This window comes from Sphaerodactylus townsendi, linkage group LG08, assembly GCF_021028975.2.
Source record: "Sphaerodactylus townsendi isolate TG3544 linkage group LG08, MPM_Stown_v2.3, whole genome shotgun sequence".
NCBI lineage: Eukaryota > Metazoa > Chordata > Lepidosauria > Squamata > Sphaerodactylidae > Sphaerodactylus > Sphaerodactylus townsendi.
Window position 1 is genome coordinate 32,298,066 of NC_059432.1, and position 17,658 is coordinate 32,315,723.

At 47.5% G+C, this 17,658-nt stretch overlaps 1 protein-coding gene across 3 annotated transcripts in view; it reads right to left on the reverse strand.

Moving 5' to 3' along the window:
- Window positions 1-17,658, reverse strand: part of PRKG1 (protein kinase cGMP-dependent 1) — a 916,981-nt gene that overhangs the window by 560,510 nt on the left and 338,813 nt on the right. Inside the window, exon 1 of one of the 3 annotated variants that reach the window (XM_048505460.1) lies at window positions 16,636-16,669. The exons of the other annotated variants lie outside the window; for them this stretch is intronic. The gene's annotated coding sequence lies outside the window, so the exon portion shown is untranslated. Of the gene's footprint in view, window positions 1-16,635; window positions 16,670-17,658 lie in introns of those variants that run through there. 3 annotated transcript variants of the gene reach the window in all.

The window sequence follows — 17,658 nt, forward strand, 5'->3', positions numbered from 1 at the left end:
CTGGTGGCAGCTGTTTCAAGGCAAGGACCACTGATTAGCCTCAAGTACCACTGGACAAGGGTCTTGCCCACTTCCCTGAAACAGGGAATTGATGCCATGTTGGGAATGGTGCCCAGAGGAATCATTGTTGGCAGGTCAAGAGTCACAGGTGGCTCCAGCACCATTAAACAAGTATAACAATTTTAAATTATATACAACATGGGCTTGTGATAAACTCCCATCCAATCACCTACATCTGTGAACAAAACACTAAGAAGTTTGGACAGAAATCTGTGACAATATATGGAGGTGAGACTTCACTCATGTCTTCACTCATAGCAACAGAACAAGTTAGTAATAACAAGCATAGAATATCACAAATTTAGCCATGGTAGACTGTATTATACCATACTGGGACATATATAAGAACTGAGCAAATTCCCCACATGGTAAATTACTCATCTATATTCATCCCATGTATGTGATGTAAAGTCATGAAAAGTTCATACACAAAATGTACATTGTTTCTTCCTTGGGACTCTTTCTAATATTAGCATGATATCTTCAAGGGACACTCCAGTATGCTAAAATTCCAGTTTACACGGGAGGAACCCATCACTTCTACACCAGCACTAATTCTGCTCCAGATATGATCAACACTAGTATGGGAGGTAAATCTATCACTAATTCTGTCCACATGGCCTCAGACTTTCGGGGGTTGTTAGGGCAGAATGGGAAGGAGATACAGTGACTGTTATGGCTCTCAAGGTATGGAGATACCACCTTTAGTAAACCACAGTTCTATGTATGAATTAACTCAACTGAAACTAACTTAGGCCGTTTCCGCACGGCCCATAAACGACGGCCTGGGGGCAGTAAAAACGCCGCCCCCAGGCCGCCGTTCACACAGGCGCCGCTGCTGCAACGCAGCAGCGGCGACCTGACTCCGCTTCCCTTCCCCCAGGGCGGCGTCAGGCCACCCTAAACAACAACCCTTTAAAGGGTTGTTGCTGGGGAGTAAGCCGCCTTCCTTCCCGGCGGCGCTGCGCTAACCGCAGACCGCCAGGAAGACGCTGTCTCCCTCCTCCGTCCGACTCTCGATGTCCTCGTTATCAGCCTGAAGCCCGCCGCAGTTCTCGCTTCACACTCGGTCCCTCCTCGACCTCCAGGGGTCGGAGGGCAGCATGGGCGGGGCTTAGACGGCCAGCAGGCGACGACGAGGACATTGTGAGTCAGACGGAGGAGCGGGAAGAGGTGGCTCCGTGCGGAGCCGCCTCTCCTGCAGCGGCCTCTGCTTGGCCTGCTCGCACGCTTGCGTGCGAGCGGGCTTCCGCCCCCACGCCGCCAGAACTCTTGCAGGCGTGGGGGCGTGAGGTGGCCGTGCGGAAACGGCCTTAGAACTATGTAATGTGTGGTCTATTGCACTGAGTGGTATCTGTAATGCATGATCTGTCACAGTTCAATCATATACAGGGCTGCCAGCTTCAGGTTAGGGAAGATTGAGGAGGGCAGGGTTTGGGGAAGGGAGGGACCTCATCAGGGTATAATGTTATAGAGTCCACCCTCCAAAGTAGCCATTTTCTCCAGGGGAATTTAGCTCTGTAGTCTAGAGATCAATTCTAATACCAAGAGATTTCCAGCCCTGACTTAAAGGTTGTCAATCATGTTTTAATTTAATGTACAGTCATCAAGAAGGAAACATGCATGTGTGAGCCAGCCCTTAACACACAATCCTTTCTTTAGGAAATATAAGCATTTTTTGCAACTAGCTTCAAGAACACTTTATCCCATATATGGCCAAATACTGTCTCTAAACTTTAAACATGTTGGATAAAAATAAGTTTGCCAATCAATATTTCACTTTGTTTCAAAACCTTCCTGCTGTTAGTTAGGAAACATTCATCAAAACAATTTAATGATATTGCTAGTTCTATTTAATGTTGACATAATTTCATAGAACAGATGGCTATCAAAGGGAAAAAAATGGCGAAGGCATCTCTCCCAAACATGCCTTTTGGAAGTGTTAAGAAACTTTCACTGCATTAAGTTGCATGCTTTGTATCATTTTGTTTTTGTCTCGAGATGTAAAATGGTAACACTGGACAGGAGGAAACAGTGGGGTTCCACATGGATTGTAACTGGTGATATTTAATTTGTTCATAAGTTTTTCTGGAAATAGGGATGAGCAGACAGCTGTTCAAGTCTACAGATGACAGGAAATTATTTATGATAGAGAGCTAAGCTGGATTCTCAAGAGCTCCAGAAGGATATGTCCAAACTAGGAGTTCAGGTGACAATGTGGCAAATAAGGTTCAATGAGCAGAAAATGTAACATATTTGGACAAAAGTAAATGTGCATAGATGTAATGTGAGCTTATGGTTACAGACCAGGAAAGAAATATTGAGACAGTAGCTTAATGAAAAGTGTGTGGCAGCAGTAAATCTATGTGGTGGTTGTGGAAACTAGCATCAAGTCATAACTAACTCATGGTGACCCAATAGGGTTTTCAAGACAAGAGGCATTCAAAAGTTGTTTGCTGTTGCCTGTCTTTGCAATAGTGACCCTGGACTTCCTTGGTTGCCTTCCAGGGGGAGGGAAGGAAAGGTGGCATGCAAGGGAGGGGAGGGGGCCCGGCATCTGGACATGGCCCACCAACCCTAGTGGAGGAAGGGGGTGGGGAGGGAGGGGGGGTGGCATGCAAGGGAGGGAGAGGGAGGGAGGGAGGGGTGGCATGCAAGGGAGGAGAGGGAGGGGAGGGAGGGAGGGGTGGCATGCATGGGAGGGGAGGGAAATGCTAAACACTGCTTTAGCATCTGACATTTGACAAGACTGGGCTAGCTTGGGCCATCCAGTTCAGGGTGGTAAGCCTATGCTGGGAATTATCAGGAAAGACAGGCAGATGGAAAGCTGCCATGACAAATCTCACAGATATATTTCCTGTGAGTCTATTAACATTCTTTCACAATTCATCTAATATTCCTTTTCTAGCTATATCTTGTGAATGACTCCCTCCATCACCCTTGTGTGGAGAAGAACTATTATTGAGCACACTAGCAAACACATCAGAATAGTTGATCCTTCATTCAGAGTGGCTGCTATTCCCCTTTGTTCTCTGAAGACAGAGGAAGAATAACACAGTCTATCAAACTGTAATTCATCTAGAGATCTTATTGATGTCTTGATCAAAAAGAATGCCTTTCTAGTGGAGCTATTTCTTTAAAAAAAAGAAACTTCATTAGTAATTCTATCTTTGACTTTTTTTACATTTAGATGAACTCAGAAAAGGGTTTATAATTATGATTGCAGAGGGCAATGCTGTGGATGAGTATGCTTCGAAACACATCCATCACTACTGTAACATCTGGCCTCTCTAACCAGTCAATTATCTTCACCATTTATTCTAATTCTAGTTAATGGGCAAAGTCTCACAGATTATGATATCCAAACAACAAAATAACACTTCAACAGTTCAGTATACTGAAGTGAGGAACTCAGCTCATCCTAAACCAATTTTCCTCTTTTTCACCCATTAAAAGTCTTCTGTGCAGCTTAGCAAATTTACCAAAACCTTCTAAAAGTGTTGTATTTTTCTGTGAAATTGCATACAAATATAAAACTAGATTGTTTCATGTATCTTTTCCCACATGTTATTCTATGTTATCAGAGTTTTATTGCTTTACACAAGTTTATTAATTAATTAAAATATTTATACAGTCACCTTTCCCTGTGGCTAAACACAGCTTATAAATACAAATTTTAAACATACAAAATACAATAAAATCCCTAATAATCCCACCCCCCTCAAACACCTGCAGACTATATTAAAAGCCGCAAATATATTTGCCTTGTAGCACCACCTAAAATCCTCTAGAGATGAGATCCCTTTCAACGTTTCAGGGATTCTGTTCCATAGGGTGAGAGCTACAATAGGAAAAGCATTTCAGTTGGTCTGGTCAATGCCAGTTGAGCTACCTTAAGTGAGGAAACAGCCAGCAGGCTATTATTCAACATAGCATATAACATACTAACAATGACCCACTACCCATCTGGAAAATCAATTTCACCCTAAAGTGTGAAAAATGAGAACTATTGAAATTATGTCTCTGTTTATCATAAGTAAGTGGCAGCAAGTAAAGGTCTGCCAAATCTATCACTACACTGGAGAAATCTGCTTTGGTCTTACAGAAACATTTATATGCCATTTTTGAATCCCTGTTACAATACTGGCTTCTGTTCTTATTGTTTGCATGGGGATGTGTGGAGACTCATTTCGTCAGAAAGAATACTAACACAACTTGTTGGAATAGAAATCGGCCGCAGCCCAAAATTTATTTTAACACATAACCAAGAAACCTTGAAGCTGGGCGTATGCTATTACCTAGAGCTATCTCGGCCCCTCAGGTAGCAAACCATGAACCTGGTTATAGGGCAGCCTGCTGACCTCTCTTAGGCCCTTCGGACAGAACCCCTGTCAGGCACATCCTCGCAGTCTTGAATGAACAGGAAGCACAAAGCCACATGGACGCGAAACCCACCTCTTAGACACCCCTCCCTGCTGGGCAGCGAGCTCTCAGCGCAGCCCCCAGGCTTGGCTTTCGAGAGCTCTATCGCCACCACGGACCTCATATGGAGGCCCCCGAGGTGGGAAGGTCCGGCATGCAAGCTTCTGCCTTCCCCAAATAGGATGTGCTCTTATGCCCTACCGCCCAGTGAACTGCGACAAACAGAACAATATGAACAACCCCTCAAAAAACCCTTCAAATTGGGACGGGGAGGGAGGGCCTTAAAACGATCCGGCCTTGAAAGAGGCCCAGCCCCTGCCGACGCAGCCTTTTAAGGCTGCCAGAGTCTTGTCATACGCCGGCACCCTGCCATTGGCTGACCGCCTCATTCGGCAGGTGGCAGAGAGAAGCTCTCCAATCGTCCCCCCCCCTTGTAACGGCGCTTCCAGGCTGAAGTCAGCTGATTTGCATGGGGATGTGTGGAGACTCATTTCATCAGAAAGAATACTAACAATAACCCTTGTTGGAAGAGAAAGCGGCCGCAGCCCAAAATTGATCTTAACACAGAACCAAGAAACCTTGAAGCTGGGCGAGCATACCAGGGCACATCCTGGCCCCCAGGTAGCAAACCGCTGGAACTTGCTATAGGGCAGCCCAAGCTGACTTCTTTAGGCCCTTCTTCGACAGAACCCCTGTCCGGGCATATCCCCCCGGAGGGAACGTGAACAGGGGAAGTTACTTAGGTGCCACATGGACGCAAAACCCAATTTAGACACCCCTCCCTGCCGGGCAGCGAAGCTCTCAGCGCAGCCCCCAGGCTTGGCTTTCAAGAGCTCTTATCGCCACCTCAATGACCTCATATGGAGGCTCCCTGAGGTGGGAAGGTCCGGCATGCAAGCTTCTGCCTTCCCCAAACAGGATGTGCTCTTATGCCCCACAAATTTGAAGCTGTCAACCAACAGCTGCCGCCCCAGCTTCAGCAGCCCAGAGTCTCACAGCTCAGTGCGTGCCGCAAAGTCACTGCAACAGAGCAGAACGGATTTCGGCCAGCTCAGTGCGGGCCGCGAAGCCACTGCAGCAGAGCATAGCGGACATCATGCAACCAGATGTCCTGGCCCCAATCCGATAAGTGGACTCCGTTGGGCAAAAACAATGCTGGCATAGCATGAGACAAATCAACATGGGGAATAACATCCCCTCCCATGCTCAGTACCAGCCGGGCTGCGGACCGACAAATCTTGGACCTGACTTTGTCAACTCTGGCCGGAGCCACGGCGTTCTTCCAAGATCTCCGCTGCAGTAGGCATGACCAAAACAGTTTAGTCTTTGGCATCTTGCGACGGAGCAACTTTAAGTCATCCCTCATGGAGTTCTGCAATGCTACTCCCTTGACAGCCAGAATGTCGTTTTCCCCCAGCTGAAGAACGATTGCGTCTGGAAAGCCAAATTGAAGCACTGCGTTCCGCAAACAGAAGAGCAGAGAAGGCCACAGCATGCCTCCCCTCGCCAGCCAGTGAATGTCCAGGGAGGTGTCCAGTCCAAGGTGTTGTCCCCAGCCCGACTTCAAGCGTAGAGCTTCCGCCTAGTAAACAATACTCAGGCCAACCATCCACCAGGGGTGGTAACGACGGGCCACCGGAACTATAAAAGAACAAAGTTACAACAAAAGGTGAGGCCGGACATAAACACGGTAGGCTAAAGACCTCCAGCAGCCTAAAGCCTGAATCTCAGTTGCCGAGTGCCCCTCTTGAGAGGCCGTGGTAGCTGCCCCTATCCGAAAGGAGTGGGAACCAAACTGCTCTGCAGGGAGTCCTAAAAATTGTAAGCACAGCCGCAACACAGCCGTGAATTGATATCTCGACACTGCTGCTCTATCGTTGTGAATAAACAGGGGACCCTGCCCTTCAGGGCGGACAGCCAAAAATGCAGCCATGCGAGCCACCGGGCAAGGTGCCCCTGGAGGGGAGGGGGCCAATGTCACTCTGGTTCCCCGACGCCGCTGGTCAGTCTTGGACCCCGCCAACCATATAAATAAGTTCCCATCAGCCATGGACACGTCGGCCCTCTGCAACGCCTTAGGGGCCACTGATGTGGTGGACGAGGCAACCAGCTCACCACACCGAAATGCCCCATAGAAAGCCAACGTAAACAAGGCTTGGAAAAGTGTAGCCTCATAAGCAGAGTCACAAATTGAGTCTGTGGCATTAATTAGTGTTCCCAGTAGCTCCCTGGTGATGGGACGCCTACTGTCTTGTGACCTGGGGGAGGCGCGCTGCCACCCGGCCACAGCTCTTCTGGCTTCAAAAGACCGGGAGTGGTCAGTGATCCCAAGGGCCTGGCTGAAAAAGGAAATGGCCGCCAAATGGACCTTAATAGTCCTGGCAGCCATTCGACGGTCCCTCAAATCAACCAGATACCGGAGCACCAAATCCTTAGTAAACCCCTGTTGAACAGGCTCGCCAATGGAGGCCGCAAAAGCAAAGAAGGTGCTCATAGCCCCTTCATACGCGCGACGTGTAGCTGGAGCCAGTGACTGCAAGACACCTTCGGCTATTGACTGCCTCCAAGACGCCACAGATGATCTGGACACCTCTCCGGAAACTGGTTGGCTTCGGGAGCTAGGGAGCGAAAGCGGCTGACCTGATGACGAGACAAAGCGTCAGCTATATTGTTAGATATACCTGGCAGGAAAACAGCTTTAAAAGAGATGTTGTTAGACAGGCAAACCAGCACAAATTCCCTTACCAGCCGCATCACTCGCTCCGACCGGCTGGACTGCCGATTCACCACCCTGACCACGGCTTGATTGTCACACCAGAATTTAACTGCGTGGTCTCGAAATACATCTTTCCAAATGTGAACCGCAGCCACCAGAGGGAACAACTCTAAGAAAGTCATGTCCCGTAAAATTCCGGTCTGAGACCAAGCCGCTGGCCACTCCCCTGCACACCACTGGCCCCTAAAGTAAATCCCAAAACCTATAGAACCAGCTGCATCGGTGTGAACCTGAAAACTATCCTGCAGCTCCCAAGGAACTTGCCAAAAGGAAACTCCGTTATACTGCTCCAGAAAACGTAACCAAACCCCTAGGTCTTGACGAAGACCCGAAGTAACCCTGATGTGATGATGGGGAACCGTGTAGCCCGCCATGGCCCTGGCAAGGTGGGAACAAAAGGCCCTTCCAGGGGAGACCACCCTGCAAGCAAAATTAAGGTGCCCAAGCAGGGACTGTATTTCCTTCAACCTGCACTTCTTTTTTGCAGAGATTTCACCAATCAGTGTGTGTAATGTTGTCAGCTTGTCAAGAGGCAGGGAAGATGTTCCTGCTATTGTGTCTAACTGAATTCCTAAATAGGTTAAGCAAGACACTGGCCCTTCCGTCTTGTCGGCCGCCAAAGGAACCCCTAACTCTGACGCCAAGTCCTGAAATGCCGACAACATCACTGCACACTCATCAGTGCCGGCTGCACCTACAAATAAAAAGTCATCAAGATAATGAGTAACTTTTGCTAATGGCATGCGATCCTTGATCGCCCATTCCAAAAAGGTGCTAAATTTTTCAAAGGCTGCACAAGCTATAGAGCAACCCATAGGAATGCATTTATTGACATACCAATTTCCCTCAAAGTGAAAACCTAAAAGTTCAAAGTCCCCGGGGTGTATGGGCAGCAGCCGAAAGGCTGACTGTATGTCACACTTTGCTAACATCGAGGCCGTTCCCACCTCCCGGATGAGACTCACCGCCTCATCCAAAGTGGCATACCGAACGGAGCAGATGCCCGGGTCGATGAAGTCGTTCACCGACCCCCCTGCGGGGTAGGACAAATGTTGTATCATTCTATACTCCCCGGGGGTCTTTTTGGGGACCACCCCAATGGGAGAAACCCTAAGATTCGGTAACGGAGGATCTGCAAAGGGACCTGCGATTCTGCCTGCCTGGCATTCTTTTAGAATTTTGGCAGCTACTACCGCAGGCAATTCCCTTGCTGATTTTAAGTTGGGAGCTGAGGTTGCCACCCTGCTCCCTTCAAATGGGATTTGAAAACCAAATGGAAATCCTTCCCTTAAGTATAGAGCGTCTTCACGACGCAGATACCTGTCCAGCCATTGGCACAAAGGTTGCACACGCACCGGGGAAGGGGCGAGACTCTGCAGAACCTCCGGGACGTCAGGCCTTCTGGGCGGGGAAGGATCCTCCCTGGCCACCACCGTCCTTCTTAAAGTTGCCGGAGCCAGGGTTCCGGCCACATCGAAAGGGAGGCCGCGCCAGTTGCGGGCATTGCACCCTGGTGTGGGCCCCAAAACACCGGGAACAGTTGTGCTCGAACCTGCATTTATCTTTCTTGCAGGAGCCTTGGTTAAAGGCCCAGCAGGCTAGGCGGGGAGGATCCCGCTGACCAGTCCCCTTCCTTCTCGGCCCCTCGGCTCCGCTAGCAGTCACTTTAATTACATTTGTCATCCACGTCTGATCGTGTATGGAGATCCCCACCTGGTAATTCCCCGGATTTATGTGATGCACTCCATGGAATGCCCTATCAACATTTTGATAGGTTGTGCCGTGATCCCTCTGACAGGGATCGCGTCTTCAAAACATTGGCCCAGTGAGCAGACAAATGCTCCTTAGTGGGTACAGCTTCTACGGCAGGTCACATGTCTCTGAATAGCAGCCAGTTGTTGAAGGAACGCTCAGCTCCTTCTAGCGTGCTCTTCTCTGCTTAGTTGACCAAACCCTGTCTCTTCGGTATCTCTCTTCCTGCCGCAAAACCGTGAAGATTCCCAAGTAGCACCCATCCAGGGCACGTTCTCATCCCTCCTCGCCCAGTGGGAGCCCAGTCCCCTGAGGTCCCATGCCGAGCCAAAGGCTGAAGCCCCTGAATCCCCGGCACAGTCCTCTACTGCGAAGCCTCTTTTCTCCTTTGTGGAGTAATCCAGCCGGGGAGAGCTGGCACCTTTTTTCCCTCTCTCCCCAGTAATCTCCTGCTGCCTGGGAGGCGGAATCCTCATCCAGTAGGACCTCACCAGACGAGGATGAGGCTAGGGACCGGGCACAGGCAGATCCTAGGCACGGCCAGAGAGGCCTTTTTCCCCCTCCGTCTGCTCCTGGCTCTGGCCCCAGCAGTCTGGCTGGAAGAGCCTGCTGCCGCTTCAACACTGCCCGTTGGCCCGGGCAGAGTACTACTCCCTGCTGCCGACTCTGGTCCCGGAACCGTTGGTAAGGCAGTTACCGAAGGATGCCAGGCCCCCGAAGGTGCTTGGTAACCCAAGCCCTGATGGAGCTGAGTCCCCCCAAGAGTGGCGACAGGGGAACCCAAGTTCTGCTGGACCTGTGTCCCCCTAGACTGACCACCGTAAGCACTTTGAACTTGAGGAGGCCACAAGCAAGGAGGCTGGTTCCCCATGAAACTTCCTGGCCATTGCCCAAAACCAGGGGAGGGGTTGAATTGCCCCGGCCATCCCATACCGGGGTTAATGTTCACGCCCATATACGGAGAATATGGATAAGTATATGGCATAAAAACAGAGTTCCTGGATATGGGCAGTCCACCTTGGCCATGAGGAGGCATGAGCACTGAGGGACTATTCATCCCGGTCCGAATAGAGGGAGGCCGAGGAGGGCCTGGAGTTCCCGGCCCCGGCTGCCCCAGCACCTCCATGCTAGGCACTTGCCCCACCCGGATGGCTTCTGGCCGGATTACTGCAGGTGCTGCAGGTGTTTCGGGCACCCCTGCGCCAGCAGAGGAGGCAACCGTTCCTGTTGGATTAAAAGAAGCAGCCATCTCCCTGTCCGGGTGTGGCATCTCTGTCACAAACTCCTGAAGGGCCCAACAGTGGGTCCCGCCTGCCCCTGCTCCAGGCCCCTGACAGGCACTGTTTGGCCGCCTTTTCGTGACTTCTTTTTTGTATTTCTCGGCTTTGATGCCATAGCACCGACTACCCACTAAATAAAGTTGCTGTCGGTGGCTCCTAACTTCTAGCTGCCCCTGTTTGTTGATGGGTTTTTATTTATTTATTTATTTATTTCCTTATTTATTTTTACTATATATATTCAATTGCTAACCGCAGATCATGCAGAGTTCAATTGGCTTAAATCGACGCCAGTCCTATAGCTGCCGCCTCTGAAAACCACCACTCGTTCCACTCCTCAAACGGGCTTTGTAACAGCTTGAAAATAGCCTGCCAAACCTTGCCAAAATGGTCGCTGCTTTTGTGGTGCCTTGAGCTATTTAAAATGGCTACCAGAGGGAGGGAGGGACCCAATGAAAATTGCGGGCCAAGATGGCCACCGCTCCACTCCCCGCAATGAATTAAACTGCCCTGCAAGGCCCGGCAACTAGGCCCGCCCTGCCTTCTGTACTCTCGTCCTAGGCCCTCGAATTAAACTGCGCACTCTGCTCCCCGGGCCTACCAACACCCCACCCCGATTGCCTCGGGAGCAAGTGAAGGCCCGCCGAGCGTCCACTACGCAAAACGCCCCAGCAGTCGACCAACCTCACAGCCGGACGTCCCACAGCGGACGCTGGAACGCCCGCACAACCGAACTTTCTCCCGTTAAATAAACCACCGGCCGAGGTCTGCTGTTATAGCCAGACGCGGCCGGTGCTTTCCCCCGCAATTCAGGAGGGAGGGAGACCAGGAATCAGCGCCCGCCCGGGAGCCGAACGAACGAGCCTCGGCCAAACGGTCGATCTGCGGCCCCACTTCAAGCAGCCGTCGGCCGTCCGTGAGCCGGCTCTGGCCGTAACAGGCGTTCTGTCCGCGTGAGTGGGGAGGGGAGGGGGATGTGGATCGCCCCAGGGGAAAAAACAACCAGCAACGAGCGCCTGCTCCTGGAAGTCTCGGCTAGGCCGATCTTCCTCTCTCCAAGGCCGCAAAAGGAAGCTCCCAAAACAGTCTCCCTTAAAACGATCCGGCCTTGAAAGAGGCCCAGCCCCCACCGACGCAGCCTTTTAAGGCTGCCAGAGGCCCCTGTCACGTGCCGGCACCCAGCCACGTGACCGCCTCATTCGGCCGGCGGGAGGAAGAAGCCTCCAATCGTCCCTCCCCCCTTGCAACGGCGCCTCCAGGCTGAAGCCTGGGGCGCGATTTCACAAAAGGAATTACAGATAGGGTTGCCAACCTGCAGGTGGTATCTGGAGTTCTCCCAAAATTGCACCAGATCTCTACTGCAGATATCAGTTCTCTTAAAAGAAAGAAAGCTTTGGAGTGTGGGCACTATGGCATCACATCCGTGCTTAGTCCTCTCCTCTCCCCTACCTCCGCCTTTCCCGGGCATAACACCTAAATCTCCAAGAATTTCCCAAGCTAGAGTTGACAACTCTAATTACAAAGTACACATTCCTTTTCCGATGTGTTCCCAACCTTCCGTTGGCATTGTAGCTATAAAGCACAAACTTTTCAAGAATTTTAACTTGCCAATTTGCTAGCGATGCTGATGCAAAGTAGCAGCAATTGCTTGTGAATAATGCAGTGAAAGGGAGAAATGGAGGACACTGCCTGGAGCCAATCTTGAAGTGGTGGACACAGACTAATAAATTGAGGTTTTATCTTGACAAGATGGAAGTACTACTGGTCAATGGAAGGTCTGACCTAGGATTTAAGGTGTTTCCCGTTCTAGATTGGGCTGCACTCCCCTTGAAAGAGCAGGGCCAGAGTTTAGGGGTCCTCTTGGGCCCAACCTTACTGTTGGATAAGCAGATGGCATCTAAGGCTAGGAGTGCCTTCTGCCAGCTTTAACTGGGTAGCAACTGCAGCCTTTCCAGGCCAGAAAATATCTGGCTGCAGGTTATGTCTGGGTTAGATTGGGAGGGGACTCCCTGACATGTGCACACACCCCTCCCTTTTCTGTGGAGGATATTTTAGATTGTGTTTGGGTTTTTAGGATGGAGTTGTAAGCCCCTTTGAGTCTCCTTCAGGAGAGAAAGGGGGGATATAAATCCAAACTCCTCCTCCTCCTCCTCCTCCTCCTCCTTCTTCTTCATTATTATTATTATTATTATTATTATTATTATTATTATTATTATTATTATTATTATTATTATTATTATTATTTTAAGCCCTTTCTGAAGATCTCAGATGGTGAAACTAGGTTAGGGGAACGTAGGGAGGGCTGAGAAAACCCAAAGAGAGAGTAACATACTAATGTGTTTCATGTTCCCTGAACAGGCAGGGGGGAAAGTCACACTTTCCCTGCTTTTGGAAATAGTAGAAATTCTCTCATCTGCGGCACAGTGAGTCCAGGAGCAGGGGAAATGGGCACAATTGAGAATCTAACATGAAGGTAATGTACCCTTGCAATGGAGTAGACCACAGTGCAAAATGATTTGTTTCTCCTCTGTCTTACTACACCCTGTCACCACAAACACAATTTAACCAGTCAGGACTGATAAAAAGAAGCAATATGAAGTGGAGGTTTCCCTGTGCTATTTCCTTTTAAGAAGTTGTGAACCTAAACAATTCCTGATTTTACTGTTAGATTTGTTAATCACAACCAGAAGGCAGGATCTGAATCTCAGGATTTTGAAATGTTGACATGGGTTAGCTGCATTCTTTTTCCAAATCTCTCACCAGGCAGTTTTCCAGATCATCCAGAGACTTGCGTCTTCCAGCAACAGAACAGATAACAAAATAAGAGGCAAAGGAAATGATGGATTTCTCCATATTATCACCAGTCTTCTTTGGGCTCAGACTACCACTTTGGTTGACTGTACATTTACTGATCACCTATGAAAAAGCCTTCATTTGTACGTTTCTTACACAGGGCATGAAAAGATGTAAGATCGATACAATCCAGTATTCCAGAAGCCTCCAGCCAAAGCACTGTCTAATTCAGGGGACATCAACCTTTTGTTTAATCGGAGCAAGTTATAGATAATGAAAAATATACCAAGCTACTAAAACATAATATTTAAAATTCCCTGTTAATATATGCAGATCGCTTCCCACCCAGCATGCTACTTCATTTTGTTCTGTCCTAGAAACAGAATAAGGATTAGGAACAGCCCTAGAAATGAAGATATCAGCTAAGCAGCACAGAAAAATCTTACGAATTAAAAAAAACCCTTGAGTGCTATTTTTATGAAAGCACAGATTATTATGTTACAGCACTCTGCTCAGGGGTAAAGGCAAAGGAGAAAAAATGAATACCCCCTATATCATGGCAAATTGATCAGAAAGTTCAGACACAGACCACTGCAAAAAGATAGCAGTGATAAAGGTACACACAGCTATCACAATCACAAAAAGGCGTGCTGTTGGCTCTCATTCCTTCCATTTCTAATTGCCCCTTCTCCATTCTAGCCTCTGACATCTTCCCTTCCCCATGATTTCACATATTTCAGCAACAGAACTTTTGGGCCCATGCCAGAATTGTCCAAGATGCTTCCACACACTTCCTTAAAGAAATGCTCCCCATTCCCATTTTCTTTCCATTGCACCTTGCTAATTCTCAACACAGAAAAAGGGAAGAGCTAACAGCAGCACTGGTTCCAATTTCCTTTACATAGAGAGACGTATATGGCCAGTTGATTGGATCTCCTTGAATCTTTGAGTCCTGTAAGAGTATTGTTCTTTGTGATCTTTTCCTGAGTCTTCTAGAGGCTACATGAGCTACTCTTCAGCAGCTGGTGAGCTGCCTGTTGGAGACATCTGGTCTACTTAATTCAAACCAGTATGGGACACATGGCTTAATAGTCCTCACGTTTTGAGCCCTTGCAGTTCTAGGGTTGTCAGGTCACAATAGAGCAGTATCAGCAGATGCCACAAGTGGCAGTATCAGAGGCATTCCTCCCATTGGGCAAAGTGGGCAGTTTCCCAGGGTGCCCCCTTGCAGGGAGCCCCCAAAATGCATGTTCGTTTGTGGGATTTTTTGTATTTCAGTGTTTTTTTTAGTTTTTGGCCTGCAGGGGACGCAGATTTTAGGCTAGCAGCACCAAAAATTCAGGGATTTTTCAGGAGACTCTCCTGATGATATCACCCAGGTTTGGTGAGGTTTGGTTTAGGGAGTCCAAAATTAAACACCATTGAAAATGATGCTGTTTGGGGGTGGATTCCAGCATCACTTGTTTAAACTAGGGAGCCCAGATTCTCCTTTTAAATCCACCTTAAAGGGAGAATCTGGGGTCCCCAGTTTAAATAACATTGAAAGTGATGCTGTTTCCCCCAATTGGGGGGACTGGATACAACACCATAAAATGTTTCATAGCAGTAATAAAACATTTTGAAAGCATTTTGAAAATGTTTTCAAAAAATATTTCTGTTGTGTGGCATGGCCCATTGCTGTGTTCAGATTTGTGAATTGGGGCATGTTCTATAATGTGGTGGTGACTTTGAAACGACCTGGTGGAAAAAATCATTGTTTGGTCACGGTGGGGGACGGTAGCTGCCCATTGGGGGGGGGGGACATCAAACTCAGGTTTTGCCCAGGGCTCCAGTTTGCCTAGGTACGCCACTGGGCAGTATCCCACTACCAGGTCCTAGAATCTGGACCAGGGATAGTCAATTTCTATGATGTCTTGAGGGCCATGTTATTCTCCAGAAAAGTACCTATGCTGGGAAAAATCAACTCCATAGTGAAAATGGTGCAATTCAGCTATACAAGCTTAGGAAAAGCAGTACCTACAAATATATACTTTCTTCCGAAAATCTAACATTTAGATGTGAAAATCTTATTTTTTACAGCTTTAGAACATTGATAAACTTCAGGGTCAGGAAACTTCACAGGGTCAGGAAAAGAATTCAGAGACCCTGAGTCACTAATTGGTCTTTATTGATCTCGCATCCTGTCCCTAGGTCTAGCACCTTATCTCCTCTAGGCTTCCTATCCCACAATCCTCAGATCTCTGTTGTTTATGCAGTTCCTTTTGCACACTAGTACACAGATCCTCCTTCCAATAGAACCTAGATGAGACTTTGGCACAGTCTCATCCACTCTTAGGTGCTTATATTCTTCAACTCAATTCATCCACCATGTTTCCCCCTTCTTGATTGTTTCAGGAGATTGCTGGTGGCAGGAATACACTTGTTCAGTACCACTGTGATGCCATGAGTTTGGATGAATGCTAGAGTATCACTTAATGCCACATCCAGGTCACAGCAGAAGTGGCATCATGACACAACACCCATCTCCCCATTTCCCGTCATTTCCCCCTTGCTGGCCAGCTGAACAGCAACAGACCAAGCAACCAAAGAACAGGCCTCCCACAGAAGAAGGAAACCTGGTCTCTCTATCTCTTACCCAGACTACCTTGCATTCTTCTCCCTACCCTATAATTTATTTATATGACAAAGCTATTCCTTCCCTCAGTCTGAATGATTTAAAAAAATCACAGTCAGATTGACAACTTTTCCTTCTCTCATTGAAACTCAACTGCATACATTCTAATAGCCCTATTTACAAATTACAGTAAACATCCAAACTGGGTACGATGTACACTTTTCTTAATGTATGGGCTGATTAATTTTTGTGTCATATTCAACACATGTAAAACTGAATGTGTGACACAAACCAAACATTTATCCAATTGCTGGTCCCTGGTTCCATGTTTAAAGAGAGAACATGTTGGCTTTTTCTCATAAATAGAGGTACGCATGTACATGCAGGATGTATATGCAAACGCTATAATATGTAAACAAGATTAATGTAGCTTCCTGAACAACTGACAAGTCTGTGGAGCAGTTCAGCAACCTGGTGTCGGAGGATTTACCACTGTAGCAACCATGCAATAACAATCATTGTACTTGTTAGCAGTCACATCATTAAACTTCAAATTAATTTCCAAACCATTTCTTTTACCATAACTGAGAATACGCTGGGCCATTTATTCAAATGCAAATTAAAAGCCAGAAGCCAAACAACAAAAAAAGCTGTAATATTTTTGCATCTCTGGTGGAGCACAAATACAATGCTTTTCCCCATCAAAATTTGCTGCCTTTCAAATTGAATAAAACTGCTCTGAAAACAAATAATGTAAAACTATCCAGAGACCTTATCCTTTGAGAGCAAGATCATGAACTAAAAACAGACTGTCCAGTGTTTAGGCTAGAAGAAATCATGGAAGAAAACGAGTTTCGCTGCAGTCTTCTGCACTATTAGCTACAGAAATGAACTCAGCAAATGAACTCGGCATTTCAAAAGTGAATTTCACTGTCACTTACATGGTAAAAGCAGCTCTTCTACCAGACACCACTTCCATGTGACAGCTGCTGCTGGCAAATATGACTAAACAATTTGTCCTCTTCTACAGATCATACCAACCAGTGTGGAAATGGAGGGTGATAATTTTACCTACCAAATGGAAATGTTTGTAAAGTGCTCTGGAAATGAAAAAGACTACATAAAACTTGAAATTTGATGGAGATTAGTACATGAGAGGTTGGACAGTGTTTGTATTCCACTCATTTTAAGGGTTTGGACCCCTGCAACATTACAGCAAATTCAAATCAATCCTAAGGTTAACAAAAGTGAAGAGCAACAATCAGATTTTGTCTAAAGGCTGTATAACAGTATGCGGAAATAATTCCTGGTCTTCTCTCCACCCTCATTCCCACAAAAGCAAATACTACCTGCTGACTCTTGTCTCCATGCAAGGCTATGATTCTCAATCTTTAATCTACCACTGCTTCCCCCACCCTCCTAATGCACAACATTATTATTGAATGCAACCTATTAATTTATTAAAATATGTATATTACCACTGTTCCCACCAACCATTACACCTCAAGGCACTTTACAAAATAATCTGACAGTGAAAATTAAACAAAGGACAATAAATATTTTAAAAGAACAAAAAGGAACACAATTTTCCCAAACAATCCGTAGAACTTCAGAATGCCCACCTTAAATTTTACACAGAAGGCAGACTGCATAGGGATTCTTTACGCTCCTTTGGGGAGAGTATTTTGTAACACTGCAGCTGCTAGGGGAAGCCCCCCATTCCCTGCTGTTGCTTCACAAACCGGGAGGGGGGAGGGGGTAGTGGGTGCATCACACAAACAAATAGTGTCATTTCAGGCCCAAAACAAGATGCGATGTCTTCATGCTGGGGAGACACTATAGGATTCGCCAAAAACTCAGAGATCTAAGCAAGCCTTACAAACTTGCCCCTTTAACCATAAGTTTGGAGGTTCTAGCAGGGGAGCGCAGCTATCGTATACCCTTGACCGAAGAACTGTACACTC